The sequence below is a fragment of the Opisthocomus hoazin genome, unplaced genomic scaffold, assembly GCF_030867145.1.
Source record: "Opisthocomus hoazin isolate bOpiHoa1 unplaced genomic scaffold, bOpiHoa1.hap1 HAP1_SCAFFOLD_139, whole genome shotgun sequence".
NCBI lineage: Eukaryota > Metazoa > Chordata > Aves > Opisthocomiformes > Opisthocomidae > Opisthocomus > Opisthocomus hoazin.
Window position 1 is genome coordinate 51,937 of NW_027448787.1, and position 12,266 is coordinate 64,202.

At 61.4% G+C, this 12,266-nt stretch overlaps 2 long non-coding RNA genes across 4 annotated transcripts; both read left to right on the forward strand.

The window, feature by feature from the left end:
* Positions 1-755: 755 nt before the first annotated feature.
* LOC142359365 (uncharacterized) lies at positions 756-4,245 on the forward strand. Of its 2 annotated transcripts, XR_012762305.1 has the most exons (3): positions 756-838; positions 1,107-1,667; positions 2,898-4,245. It is a non-coding gene; the product is annotated as an uncharacterized LOC142359365 (long non-coding RNA). The 2 variants fall into 2 exon arrangements; XR_012762304.1 differs by lacking the exon at positions 756-838 and having other exon boundaries at positions 845-1,667.
* Positions 4,246-6,017: 1,772 nt separating this feature from the next.
* On the forward strand, positions 6,018-11,000 carry LOC142359364 (uncharacterized). 2 transcript variants are annotated; one of them, XR_012762303.1, is made up of 3 exons: positions 6,018-6,122; positions 6,391-6,951; positions 9,653-11,000. It is a non-coding gene; the product is annotated as an uncharacterized LOC142359364 (long non-coding RNA). The 2 variants fall into 2 exon arrangements; XR_012762302.1 differs by lacking the exon at positions 6,018-6,122 and having other exon boundaries at positions 6,129-6,951.
* The last annotated feature ends 1,266 nt before the right edge of the window (positions 11,001-12,266 follow it).

Below are 12,266 nucleotides of genomic sequence, written 5' to 3' on the forward strand. Positions count from 1 at the left end.
GCGCCGTGTCCAAGAGCTCGCTGCTGCCACCCGGTGACCAAAGTGCGGTACTGCGGCTCGAGTGGCGCAGGTGCTGTGCCCCAATGACGGCATCGTGGGCTCCAGCCGTGAGCAGCGGGGCTGATGGCGATGGCCCCTCCCTCTGCCGGTGGAGGGCCCGGTGCTGCCGTGCCCCGGGTGGCCGTGGAGGAGCCGGTGCGAGCCGAGGGCGGAGGAGCGGAGCCGTGGCCGGGCTGCGGCTGCAGCGAGGGAGAAGGTGAGCGCGGGTGTGGGGGGGGAGTGGAGTGGATGGAGCGGCGGGTCCCGGGGAAAAGCCCCCGGGAGGGCGGGGTCCGTGTCGGGGGCAAGGAGCGGCGGGGGTGCGGCGCCGTGTCGGAGCCGCGAGTCGGGGGCTGCCCGGAGCGGGAGGCGCGCGGCAGCGCGCTGCCTGGAGCCGTGCGGGGGTGCCGCCCCGTGCCGGCGGCGCGCGGCAGGGCGCTGCCCGGAGCCGTGCGGGGGTGCCGCCCCGTGCCGGCGGCGCGGGCTGCCCGGGGCCGGGCGGCGGCGCCGCGCCGTACCCGCTGGCGCCGCCCTCTGGCCGCAATGCGGTACTGCAGCCCGGCGCTCCGCGCAGGGTCTGGCCCCTCCGGCGCGCCGTCGGCGCGTGACGCATGCGCGTTGCGGCGGAGCAGCATGGCGGCGCCCCGGTGGCGGGTGCCGGGCGGCGGAGGAGCAGAGAGGCCAGCGGTGAGGCGCAGGCTCCCCTCCGGCGGGTGCGGGAGTGCGTGGTGGCTGCCCGAGGGTGGTGGGACGGGAAGCTCGGAGCCGCTCGCTGCGGCAGGCTGCTGGTGCGCTGGAGGTGAGCCGGGTGCGGTCAGCCCCGGGGCCAGAGGCGGGAGGTGACGGAAGGGAAGAGGGGAAGGAGGCGGGCACACCCCCCGCAACTCGGCAGCGCCTCCCCGGCCCCGCTCGCCCCGCGCAGCCGCCCCCAGCTCCAGCACGTCCCCTGAAGCCTGTCCCGGAACCCCCGGCCTCCCCCAAGGCCCGTGGTGCGGGCGGCACGCTGGCCCTCGAGCGTGCCTCAGTCTCCCTTAACGCGGTCGCCGCTGTTTCTTTCTGTGTGGCAGGGGCCGTGCTGAGGCCGCATTTGTCCGTTCCTGCCCTGGGGATGCCGTTGGCTGTGCCCGCTCCAGGCTTGTGTGGGCTGTGTGTGCCGGGCCTCGCTGTGCTGGCGGCATGGGGGCGAAAAGGGAGAGGCGGAGCGCTGAGTGGCTGCAGACAGGAGGTGGCGCGGCTGAAGCTTGGAGAGTCCCGAGAAGGCTGAAGAAGAAGAAGAAATGGAAGGCCACCTGGCTGGCAGCTGCTTGGCGCTGCAGGCAGGAGAGAGCCTGCCTCTGCGGGTGAGGAAGGCTCCCTCTTGGTAGCCCGCAGCAGGCCAGGCCGCCAGCGTGCCCCGCAGGGTCTGTATGTGTCACCAGCAGCAGCATGGTACGGCTGTGGAGTGCGCGAGCGAGCGAGGCTACATGCCTAGGGAGCCTCGTCTCGTAAGAGGTGCAAGACATGCACGTTTTCTCTTAGGTGGAGGACAGCCAAGCGACCGTAGTTACGGAAGAGGAAGGGAGGAGAGCAGGAGAGAGAAGCGTCTGAAGCGGCAGAGTCTCGCAGCAGCGCTGTGAGCGAGAGTAGCGGTGAGTGCCGGGCCTTCGGGACCCTGTCGCCCCTCTTCTGCATCTTGGGCCCTCCCCTGGATCCTCCTCTCTCCCACGCTGCTGTGATTTTTTTTTTCTTTATTCTTTTTCCTTTTCTTTTCCTTTCCCTTTCCCTGTACCTCCCGTCTTCTGTCTGTGTTTGTGTCCTGCTCCCTCTCCCTCTTTTTCTCCCTCCAGAATTTCTCTAGCCGGCTCCCCGTTTCTATTTCTTTGTCCTGCTGCCTGTCCGGTCATTTCTTGCTATACGTCCCTGTTCAGCCGGCTCTCCCTTTTTGCCTTTCTCTCCTTCTCTGTCCTGCTCCCGGGCCCTTTCTTCTCTTCCTTTCTCTCTATCCTCTAGCCCCTTGCTGGTTTGTGTTGGGGGTCCTAACCACCCCCTTCTTCGTCTGACCCTTTCTTTGTTTCTTAGTACCTTTTTTCCTGTTCTCTGTCCTTTTTCTCTCTTTGTCAGTGTGTCATGCACTCCGTGGGACGGGGGTGGGAGGCTGAAAAAGGGTGGGAATCTGCGGGGGGCGAATGGAGGCTGGAAAGAGGTAGGAGGTTGCAGAGGGGTGGGAAGCTGAATGAAGTAGAGGCCAGCAAAATGGGAGGTAGGAGGCTGGAAAGAGGTAGGAGGTTGCAGAGGGGTGGGAAGCTGAATGAAGTAGAGGCCAGCAAAATGGGAGGTAGGAGGCTGGAAAGAGGTAGGAGGTTGCAGAGGGGTGGGAAGCTGAATGAAGTAGAGGCCAGCAAAATGGGAGGTAGGAGGCTGACGAGGGGTGGGAGGCTGGGGGGGGGGGCCGAGGAGGAGGAAGTAGAGGCCAGAAAAATAGGAGGCTGCAGAGGGGTGGGAGGCCGGGGCCGAGAGTAGAGGCCAGAAAAAAAAAGAAGGCCGGAAAGGGGTGGGAGGCTGCAGAGGGGTGGGAGGCCGGGGGCGAGAGTAGAGGCCAGAAAAAAAAGGAGGCCGGAAAGGGGTGGGAGGCCGGGGGGTGTGAGTAGAGGCCAGAAAGGCCCTTTTTCTTCTGGCTTCTTCCCTGTCTTTATCTCTCTCTCCTGCCTTGTTTATTCCTCTGATTCAAGTTCTCTCTCAATCTGTGTGTTCTGTTTCCCACTCATCATATTCTCTCTTTTTGTCTGTCCTATTCCTGCATGTAGTGTGCAGTGAGGCTTCTTGTCTAGGAAGCCGTGTCTCGTATGAGCTCTAAGACACCCACGTGCATTTTCTCTCAGGTGGAGGAGAGCCAAACGATTGGAGTTATGGAAGCAGAAGGGAAGAGAGAAGGAGAGAGAAGCGTCTGAAGTGTCAAAGTCTCCCGGCAGCACCGAGAGTGAGAGCTGCGGTGAGTCCTGGGCCCTCGGGGCCCTGTCACCCCTCTTCTGCATCCTGGGCCCTCCCCTGGCTTCCTCTCTTTCCCACACTGCTACGATTAGTTTTTTTTTCTGCTCTTGTGTACCTTCTTTCTCCATCTGTCTCTGACTTGTCCCCATCTTTTAGGTCCTCCCTCTTTCTGCCCTGCAGCCCGTGGCATTTTTTTCCTTCTTCCCGTCTTTCCATTCAGGTCCTGGTTACTAGTTTTGCTTTCCTCCTACTCTGTAGCCTGTCAGTACTTTTGCTGTCTTTGGTGCTCTCTGTCTGGCTCCCTGTCCCTTGATTCGAGGCCTTCCTTCTCGGCTCCGTAGCACGTCACAGATCTACTGCTTTCTCCATGTCAATTCTATTCGATTTCCTCATCTCTCTTTGTCCAGGTCCCTGCCACTATTCTTTTTTCCTCTGTCATCATGCTGCAGGGTTTTTTTTGCATCTCCTTCCTGCTCCCCGTTCTTCATTTTCGGTCTCTGTCCTACTCCCTCTTCTTCTTTCTGCTGCCACTCTTCCTGTCTCCGTGCTGCTTCTTTCTCCATCTCTGTGGGACTGCCTGTCCCCGTCCTTCTCTTGCTGTCCCTTTCCCTGCTTCGTGCTTTCTCGTTACACCGCCGGTGTCCAGCCATCTGTCACTTTTCTCCTCTCTTGTAGTGGCCTGCACCCTGCTCCTCATTTTTGGCAGCCTCTGCCGAGCAGCGCGTTGCTCCGGGAGCCGACTGACCGACTGCTCCCCGCTGGAGCAACGGGCGCAGCTGCGGGAAGGAGTGCCGAGGTGTCGGAGGGGCAGAGGGAGCGTCGGGGGCCCCGAGCCCTGGAGCAGAGCGGCTCCCGGGACTGGCTGGGTGCGTGACGGAATGAACACCTGCGGTCCCTTTTGCCCTGCTGGCTGCGTTTGTGCTTGGTTTGCATGGGACGAGGGGATGCGCCAGAGCCCAGGGGAGGAGGGGACGGGCAGCGGGGCTGATGACGACGGCCCCTCCCTCAGCCGGTGGAGGGCCCGGTGCTGCCGTGCCCCGGGTGGCCGTGGAGGGGCCGGTGCGAGCCGAGGTGTCACCGAAAATCTGGGAACAAAACCTCGTAACACCAATGTAGTGTTAAAAGGCAGGCATTCTTTATTGCAGCGCTGGATGCATGGGGGATAATTCCACCAAACGTGCATACCTCATACCTTTTCCGTACAGTTTATACAGATCAAAAATATACATATTTATTTTATTCATGGATATTCAATATTATTCTCTTTGGCGACTGGTGTAAACTTTTCTCACTTCTTAGGTAAATGGTTGCGCAGACTCAGTTACCCTCTTCTATTGTTTCTTTTTGAGTAGGTGGTATTGCTTGAGTAGGGGGTCAGTGAGTCGGTGGTCGCGATCTCCCCCTGCCAGAATCACCTTTTACCTGCTGGGCTCGCAATCTTGGCAAACCTGGTCAGTTTCTTCAGTTTGTTTCACAGAACCACACTCCATCATTTCTCTTGACAAAAACACAATTACCCACTATGGTTAGCGTTAATGGTTACCTAGAGACTAGACCCTCTGTTCCCAGACCTAATGTCCAGGTGGGTAGGGCTGTACCAGGAACATAGCAGCACTGTTCCTGTTTATGGTCAACTGATTCTATCACCCTGGTTAGAGAGGGAGGAGTGGAGCCGTGGCCGGGCTGCGGCTGCAGCGAGGGAGAAGGTGAGCGCGGGGCGGGCGGGGCGGTCGATGGAGCGGCGGGTCCCGGGGAAAGCCCCGAGGCGGGCGGGGGTACCTGCCGAGTGGGGTCCGTGTGGGAGGCAAGGAGCGGCGGGGGTCCGGCGCCGTTTCGGGCACGGTGTCCCCGCAAGCGGAGGCCCGCAGCTCCCGCGGCGTGCTGGGAGCTGTAGTGCTGGGGCGCGGGGCTCGCGGTTGGCCGCGCTGCTCCCCCGGGGCATGCCGGGAGGTGTAGTCTTCCGACTGCCGGGCGGCCGAGCCGTGCTGGCCAGGGCACGCCGGGAGGTGTCGTTTTCAGGGACTCGGCTGCCGGGCAGCCGCAGTGCTCTCGGGCGTGTGCGGCGAGGCGCTGTCCTCGGGCCCGCCGCAGCCCCCGCTGCGCGGGACGAAGGGTAGTTCTGTGGCCGGTTCCGTGTGTTTTTCTGCAGCCTTCCCGCTGCACCCCGTCCCCAGCAAGCGGTGCGGCCGCGCCTGGAGAGCGCGTGCCGCAGAGCTCGCTTCTGCCACCCGGTGACCAAACTGCGGCACTGCGGTTCGGGTGGCGCCAATGCGCGGTGGCGCCGTGTCCAAGAGCTCGCTGCTGCCACCCGGTGACCAAAGTGCGGTACTGCGGCTCGAGTGGCGCAGGTGCTGTGCCCCAATGACGGCATCGTGGGCTCCAGCCGTGAGCAGCGGGGCTGATGGCGATGGCCCCTCCCTCTGCCGGTGGAGGGCCCGGTGCTGCCGTGCCCCGGGTGGCCGTGGAGGAGCCGGTGCGAGCCGAGGGCGGAGGAGCGGAGCCGTGGCCGGGCTGCGGCTGCAGCGAGGGAGAAGGTGAGCGCGGGTGTGGGGGGGGAGTGGAGTGGATGGAGCGGCGGGTCCCGGGGAAAAGCCCCCGGGAGGGCGGGGTCCGTGTCGGGGGCAAGGAGCGGCGGGGGTGCGGCGCCGTGTCGGAGCCGCGAGTCGGGGGCTGCCCGGAGCGGGAGGCGCGCGGCAGGGCGCTGCCTGGAGCCGTGCGGGGGTGCCGCCCCGTGCCGGCGGCGCGCGGCAGGGCGCTGCCCGGAGCCGTGCGGGGGTGCCGCCCCGTGCCGGCGGCGCGGGCTGCCCGGGGCCGGGCGGCGGCGCCGCGCCGTACCCGCTGGCGCCGCCCTCTGGCCGCAATGCGGTACTGCAGCCCGGCGCTCCGCGCAGGGTCTGGCCCCTCCGGCGCGCCGTCGGCGCGTGACGCATGCGCGTTGCGGCGGAGCAGCATGGCGGCGCCCCGGTGGCGGGTGCCGGGCGGCGGAGGAGCAGAGAGGCCAGCGGTGAGGCGCGGGCTCCCCTCCGGCGGGTGCGGGAGTGCGTGGTGGCTGCCCGAGGGTGGTGGGACGGGAAGCTCGGAGCCGCTCGCTGCGGCAGGCTGCTGGTGCGCTGGAGGTGAGCCGGGTGCGGTCAGCCCCGGGGCCAGAGGCGGGAGGTGACGGAAGGGAAGAGGGGAAGGAGGCGGGCACACCCCCCGCAACTCGGCAGCGCCTCCCCGGCCCCGCTCGCCCCGCGCAGCCGCCCCCAGCTCCAGCACGTCCCCTGAAGCCTGTCCCGGAACCCCCGGCCTCCCCCAAGGCCCGTGGTGCGGGCGGCACGCTGGCCCTCGAGCGTGCCTCAGTCTCCCTTAACGCGGTCGCCGCTGTTTCTTTCTGTGTGGCAGGGGCCGTGCTGAGGCCGCATTTGTCCGTTCCTGCCCTGGGGATGCCGTTGGCTGTGCCCGCTCCAGGCTTGTGTGGGCTGTGTGTGCCGGGCCTCGCTGTGCTGGCGGCATGGGGGCGAAAAGGGAGAGGCGGAGCGCTGAGTGGCTGCAGACAGGAGGTGGCGCGGCTGAAGCTTGGAGAGTCCCGAGAAGGCTGAAGAAGAAGAAGAAATGGAAGGCCACCTGGCTGGCAGCTGCTTGGCGCTGCAGGCAGGAGAGAGCCTGCCTCTGCGGGTGAGGAAGGCTCCCTCTTGGTAGCCCGCAGCAGGCCAGGCCGCCAGCGTGCCCCGCAGGGTCTGTATGTGTCACCAGCAGCAGCATGGTACGGCTGTGGAGTGCGCGAGCGAGCGAGGCTACATGCCTAGGGAGCCTCGTCTCGTAAGAGGTGCAAGACATGCACGTTTTCTCTTAGGTGGAGGACAGCCAAGCGACCGTAGTTACGGAAGAGGAAGGGAGGAGAGCAGGAGAGAGAAGCGTCTGAAGCGGCAGAGTCTCGCAGCAGCGCTGTGAGCGAGAGTAGCGGTGAGTGCCGGGCCTTCGGGACCCTGTCGCCCCTCTTCTGCATCTTGGGCCCTCCCCTGGATCCTCCTCTCTCCCACGCTGCTGTGATTTTTTTTTTCTTTATTCTTTTTCCTTTTCTTTTCCTTTCCCTTTCCCTGTACCTCCCGTCTTCTGTCTGTGTTTGTGTCCTGCTCCCTCTCCCTCTTTTTCTCCCTCCAGAATTTCTCTAGCCGGCTCCCCGTTTCTATTTCTTTGTCCTGCTGCCTGTCCGGTCATTTCTTGCTATACGTCCCTGTTCAGCCGGCTCTCCCTTTTTGCCTTTCTCTCCTTCTCTGTCCTGCTTCATGGCCCTTTCTTCTCTTTCTCTCCCTCTCTGTTCTCTAGCCCGTTGCTGGTTTGTTTCGGGGTTTCCCTGCGCACCGCCCCCCCCCCCCCCGCCCCCTTCTTGGTCTCTTTGTCTAGATCTGACCCTTTCTTTGTTTCTCGGTCCCTTTTTTCCTGTTCACTGTCCTTTTTCTCTGTCTGTCTGTGTGTCCTGCGCTCCGTTGCCCTCTTTGTCTCTCCTTTCTTCTTCATCTCCTCCCCCTGCCCTCGTCTCTCTCTCCCTCTTTCGCGCTCACCGGCCCTACATTTTCGTGCTCCGTCCCTGCAAGGCTCCTCGTCCCTGTTTTTCTTGATTTCTCTACCTATCTGGTGTTTTCTTTCGACCCTTCTTTCTCTCTGAGCTCCTAGGTCTTCTCCCTTGTCTTATTTTCCTCTTCCTAGTGCTCTGCCCTGCTCCCCATCGCTTATTTTCTCTCTCCGTTTCTCTGCCCTGCTCCCCCTCCCTCTCTTTCTTTCTCCGTCCCCCTCTGCTGCTCCACAGCAGTGTTTTTCCTTTCTCCAGCTCTCTGACCTGCTCCCCACCCACCCAGGTTGACCGTCCCAGGTTTTGTTCTGCGTCTCCATCCTGCCGCTGTCCTGATCTATCTTTCTGTGCCCTGCTCTTTCTGTCTCTTTTCCTGTGTACCTGCTGCTTTTTTGCTCCGTCTCTGTCCAGCTCCCTGTCCCTTTCCTTTTTCCTCTTGCTGTCCTTGTGCTCTGCTTCCTCTTGCTGTTTTTTGTGCCTTTCTCTCTCTACGCCATTTGCTCTGCCATCCTTTCTTTCTCTATCCCCCTGTACAGCTAGCTGCCCTTTCTTTCCTTTCGCTCTTCCTCGGTATTTTTTTCCTTCTCCATACCTCTCTCCCACTGCCCGTCACGGTTGTTTTCCTCTCACCAATGCTGTCCTGCTCTCTGTCCCTTTTCTCTCTCTGTCATTCTGTCCTGCTCCTTGTGTCTGTTTTTTAATTCCTCCCTCTCTGTCCCGCAGCCCAGTGCATTTTTTTTCCCTTCTTCTCTGCTGCCCAGCCGAGGCTTTTCCCCCTCCGTCTCTGTCTTGCTCCCCCGTCTCTTATTTTTGTCTGTCTTTCACTTTATCCTGCCTCCCTGTCCCCTTTTTCTCTCTCAGTATCACCTTGTCTCGCTCGCTGTCGCTGTCTTTCTCTGACAATCTGTCCTGCTCCTTGGTCCTTCTCTCCCTTTGCTATTATTCCTCGTCCTTCTTCTGGCTTTTCTTCCTTCTCTTTCTGTCCTACTGCCCCAGTGCCTCTTTTTCCACCGCTGTGCTGCTCCCTGGCCCTTGTTTCCTCTCGCCGTCCCTCTGTCCTGCTTCCTGTCCCAGGTTTTTCTGTCTCTCTTTCTCGGTCCTGCTGCCTGTCTGGTCGTTTCTTGTCGTACCTCCCTGTCCAGCCGGCTCTCCCTTTTTGCCTTTCTCTCCTTCTCTGTCCTGCTCCCGGGCCCTTTCTTCTCTTCCTTTCTCTCTATCCTCTAGCCCCTTGCTGGTTTGTGTTGGGGGTCCTAACCACCCCCTTCTTCGTCTGACCCTTTCTTTGTTTCTTAGTACCTTTTTTCCTGTTCTCTGTCCTTTTTCTCTCTTTGTCAGTGTGTCATGCACTCCGTGGGACGGGGGTGGGAGGCTGAAAAAGGGTGGGAATCTGCGGGGGGCAAATGGAGGCTGGAAAGAGGTAGGAGGTTGCAGAGGGGTGGGAAGCTGAATGAAGTAGAGGCCAGCAAAATGGGAGGTAGGAGGCTGGAAAGAGGTAGGAGGTTGCAGAGGGGTGGGAAGCTGAATGAAGTAGAGGCCAGCAAAATGGGAGGTAGGAGGCTGGAAAGAGGTAGGAGGTTGCAGAGGGGTGGGAAGCTGAATGAAGTAGAGGCCAGCAAAATGGGAGGTAGGAGGCTGACGAGGGGTGGGAGGCTGGGGGGGGGGGGCCGAGGAGGGGGAAGTAGAGGCCAGAAAAATAGGAGGCTGCAGAGGGGTGGGAGGCCGGGGCCGAGAGTAGAGGCCAGAAAAAAAAAGAAGGCCGGAAAGGGGCGGGAGGCTGCAGAGGGGTGGGAGGCCGGGGGCGAGAGTAGAGGCCAGAAAAAAAAGGAGGCCGGAAAGGGGTGGGAGGCCGGGGGGTGTGAGTAGAGGCCAGAAAGGCCCTTTTTCTTCTGGCTTCTTCCCTGTCTTTATCTCTCTCTCCTGCCTTGTTTATTCCTCTGATTCAAGTTCTCTCTCGATCTGTGTGTTCTGTTTCCCACTCATCATATTCTCTCTTTTTGTCTGTCCTATTCCTGCATGTAGTGTGCAGTGAGGCTTCTTGTCTAGGAAGCCGCGTCTCGTATGAGCTCTAAGACACCCACGTGCATTTTCTCTCAGGTGGAGGAGAGCCAAACGATTGGAGTTATGGAAGCAGAAGGGAAGAGAGAAGGAGAGAGAAGCGTCTGAAGTGTCAAAGTCTCCCGGCAGCACCGAGAGTGAGAGCTGCGGTGAGTCCTGGGCCCTCGGGGCCCTGTCACCCCTCTTCTGCATCCTGGGCCCTCCCCTGGCTTCCTCTCTTTCCCACACTGCTACGATTAGGTTTTTTTTCTGCTCTTGTGTACCTTCTTTCTCCATCTGTCTCTGACTTGTCCCCATCTTTTAGGTCCTCCCTCTTTCTGCCCTGCAGCCCGTGGCATTTTTTTCCTTCTTCCCGTCTTTCCATTCAGGTCCTGGTTACTAGTTTTGCTTTCCTCCTACTCTGTCGCCTGTCAGTACTTTTGCTGTCTTTGGTGCTCTCTGTCTGGCTCCCTGTCCCTTGATTCGAGGCCTTCCTTCTCGGCTCCGTAGCACGTCACAGATCTACTGCTTTCTCCATGTCAATTCTATTCGATTTCCTCATCTCTCTTTGTCCAGGTCCCTGCCACTATTCTTTTTTCCTCTGTCATCATGCTGCAGGGTTTTTTTTGCATCTCCTTCCTGCTCCCCGTTCTTCATTTTCGGTCTCTGTCCTACTCCCTCTTCTTCTTTCTGCTGCCACTCTTCCTGTCTCCATGCTGCTTCTTTCTCCATCTCTGTGGGACTGCCTGTCCCCGTCCTTCTCTTGCTGTCCCTTTCCCTGCTTCGTGCTTTCTCGTTACACCGCCGGTGTCCAGCCATCTGTCACTTTTCTCCTCTCTTGTAGTGGCCTGCACCCTGCTCCTCATTTTTGGCAGCCTCTGCCGAGCAGCGCGTTGCTCCGGGAGCCGACTGACCGACTGCTCCCCGCTGGAGCAACGGGCGCAGCTGCGGGAAGGAGTGCCGAGGTGTCGGAGGGGCAGAGGGAGCGTCGGGGGCCCCGAGCCCTGGAGCAGAGCGGCTCCCGGGACTGGCTGGGTGCGTGACGGAATGAACACCTGCGGTCCCTTTTGCCCTGCTGGCTGCGTTTGTGCTTGGTTTGCATGGGACGAGGGGATGCGCCAGAGCCCAGGGGAGGAGGGGACGGGCAGCGGGGCTGATGACGACGGCCCCTCCCTCAGCCGGTGGAGGGCCCGGTGCTGCCGTGCCCCGGGTGGCCGTGGAGGGGCCGGTGCGAGCCGAGGTGTCACCGAAAATCTGGGAACAAAACCTCGTAACACCAATGTAGTGTTAAAAGGCAGGCATTCTTTATTGCAGCGCTGGATGCATGGGGGATAATTCCACCAAACGTGCATACCTCATACCTTTTCCGTACAGTTTATACAGATCAAAAATATACATATTTATTTTATTCATGGATATTCAATATTATTCTCTTTGGCGACTGGTGTAAACTTTTCTCACTTCTTAGGTAAATGGTTGCGCAGACTCAGTTACCCTCTTCTATTGTTTCTTTTTGAGTAGGTGGTATTGCTTGAGTAGGGGGTCAGTGAGTCGGTGGTCGCGATCTCCCCCTGCCAGAATCACCTTTTACCTGCTGGGCTCGCAATCTTGGCAAACCTGGTCAGTTTCTTCAGTTTGTTTCACAGAACCACACTCCATCATTTCTCTTGACAAAAACACAATTACCCACTATGGTTAGCGTTAATGGTTACCTAGAGACTAGACCCTCTGTTCCCAGACCTAATGTCCAGGTGGGTAGGGCTGTACCAGGAACATAGCAGCACTGTTCATGTTTATGGTCAACTGATTCTATCACCCTGGTTAGAGAGGGAGGAGTGGAGCCGTGGCCGGGCTGCGGCTGCAGCGAGGGAGAAGGTGAGCGCGGGGCGGGCGGGGCGGTCGATGGAGCGGCGGGTCCCGGGGAAAGCCCCGAGGCGGGCGGGGGTACCTGCCGAGTGGGGTCCGTGTGGGAGGCAAGGAGCGGCGGGGGTCCGGCGCCGTTTCGGGCACGGTGTCCCCGCAAGCGGAGGCCCGCAGCTCCCGCGGCGTGCTGGGAGCTGTAGTGCTGGGGCGCGGGGCTCGCGGTTGGCCGCGCTGCTCCCCCGGGGCATGCCGGGAGGTGTAGTCTTCCGACTGCCGGGCGGCAGAGCCGTGCTGGCCAGGGCACGCCGGGAGGTGTCGTTTTCAGGGACTCGGCTGCCGGGCAGCCGCAGTGCTCTCGGGCGTGTGCGGCGAGGCGCTGTCCTCGGGCCCGCCGCAGCCCCCGCTGCGCGGGACGAAGGGTAGTTCTGTGGCCGGTTCCGTGTGTTTTTCTGCAGCCTTCCCGCTGCACCCCGTCCCCAGCAAGCGGTGCGGCCGCGCCTGGAGAGCGCGTGCCGCAGAGCTCGCTTCTGCCACCCGGTGACCAAACTGCGGCACTGCGGTTCGGGTGGCGCCAATGCGCGGTGGCGCCGTGTCCAAGAGCTCGCTGCTGCCACCCGGTGACCAAAGTGCGGTACTGCGGCTCGAGTGGCGCAGGTGCTGTGCCCCAATGACGGCACCGTGGGCTCCAGCCGTGAGCAGCGGGGCTGGTGGCGATGGCCCCTCCCTCTGCCGGTGGAGGGCCCGGTGCTGCCGTGCCCCGGGTGGCCGTGGAGGAGCCGGTGCGAGCCGAGGGCGGAGGAGCGGAGCCGTG